Source organism: Mandrillus leucophaeus, unplaced genomic scaffold, assembly GCF_000951045.1.
Source record: "Mandrillus leucophaeus isolate KB7577 unplaced genomic scaffold, Mleu.le_1.0 Scaffold38, whole genome shotgun sequence".
In the NCBI taxonomy this organism is placed as follows: domain Eukaryota; kingdom Metazoa; phylum Chordata; class Mammalia; order Primates; family Cercopithecidae; genus Mandrillus; species Mandrillus leucophaeus.
The window spans coordinates 46,441-48,429 of NW_012104031.1; positions in this window are offsets into that span (position 1 = coordinate 46,441).

Here is a 1,989-nt window from a genome sequence, read left to right on the forward strand (position 1 = left end):
GTATGGTGGTGCATACCTGTAATCCCGGCTACTCAGGAGGCTGAGGCAGAGAATTGCTTGAACCCGGGAGATGGAGGTTTCAGTGAGCCCAGATCGTGCCACTGCACTCCAGCCTGGGCAACAGGGCAAGACTCCGTCTCAAAAAAAAAAAAAATAGAGATGAGGGCTTCCTATGTTGCCCAAGCTGGCCTCAAACTCCTTGGCTCAAACAATCCTCCTACCTCCCAAAGTGTTGGGATTACAGGTGTGAGCCACCACACCTGACCTGTTTTCTAATTTTTCTACAGGGACTATATATTTTGCTAAAAGAGAGAAGGATGAGAGGAGAGGAGAGAAAAAAATTTAAAACGAGCAGGATGCAGAGAGAACTGGCCTCCCCTGGGGGTGTCTGCCTCCCAGAGGCTGAAAACCAAAGAGAGGAAGTGGTCCAGGAAGAAAGGAGAGATTGGGAGTTAGGAGATGGAGAAGGGGAAGACTGAGTTGAAAAGGCTAAGCTCTCTGGTACTGAGAAAACAAGTTTTGAAAAGTAAAGATACTTTTTCAAAGAAGTGTTGAGAGGTGAAAGGAATTGCCAAAGGCAGCCTGGGAATAATGGAAGTTGCCTGTGAACGCAGCACCTGGGGGCAAAAAAATTCTCCTGACAGTTAAACTTTTTTTTACAACCCTTAGAGATTTTCTCCTCTTCCTCCTCCTCCTCCTCCTCCTCTTCTTCTTCTTCTTCTTCCTCTTCTTCTTCTTTCTATTTACAGAGCATCTCTTCTTGCACCTAACAGAGCTCATAATTTATCTTGCCACTCCGATCTCTTTCTAGTAATGCCTGCTACTTTTAATATAGGTTGTTGTTTTTGTTTTTTTGTTTTCCTGCAATGGATCTATTTTGATATATGATGAGCAAGGGTTAGACTATCTCTAGTTTTACTGAGATGGGTTTTAAAATAGAATCCTATTCTATTTTAAAACCCATCTCAGTAAATGTCCCCTTAATCTGTGTCCCCAAGACTCAGAGCCTGAGTCATGTTGGAGTCACTTTATATGTAGCTCATTTTGAAAATCAAAGCCTTGTGCAGAGTAGATGTTAAGCACGTGTATACTGTAAAGTGAAAGGGAGAGCTGTAAAAGAAAGAGAGCAAGTGAAAGCAGATCCTCTTGCCCCTCATTCCCTTCTCTGAGCTACTTTCCATCACTTCATCACTCGACAGACATTCCAGCCTGTTTTTTTTGTTTTTTTTTTTTTTTTTTTTTTTTTTTTTTTTTTTGGTGCCACTTTCAGGAAGAACTTCCTGGACCACTCAGAGGGAAGAGGGGTGTCCACCATCCAGCCGTTTCCCCCAGGAGCCTCCCACCCAGGGCTTGCAGTGCCTTTAGGGGCAGTGAAAGTGTGCGCCCTCCGGGGAACTATCGTCTCTCCATCCTCCTTCTCTATCCCCTTCCTCATCTTCACTGCAGACCCAGCACACCCTGGACTGCACTGCCACAGATCTCTTAGGATTTCAAGCCCTGCAGCCACACGGCCAAAGCCAAAGGAAGGGCCCTTTGGCTTTCCCCCCATAGAATGGGCATGTGTGTGCTTCAGTGGAGGCAGAATCCTTGCAGCCACTTCAGGAGCAGGCGACAGGGCCCAGCAAGAATGGCAAGTCAGCAAAGAGTTGGCTCCTCACCAGTTCCTGTTTATTCCGCATTGATTGAGTGCCTACTATGTACTCCCTGCTTTGAAAGGCTCTCAGCCTAATTACAAGTTTACGTAAATTTCCCTCAGCAGTTTCTAAAAATGCCACACTGTTCCCTAGGTTGATAATATGTACTTACAACCTTGTCAGGATTAAGGTCATTTTTGCTTGTTTTTTCAGACACGCCTCCTGTTTTCAAAGGTCATGGATTTGGGGATTGGGGAAGGAATAAATAACAAGCTTTAGCAGTTATAGAAAAACATCTTTAGCTTATTCTTCCCATTAAAGCTTCTCAAGAGTAGGTTACCCTCCATTGGTCTTT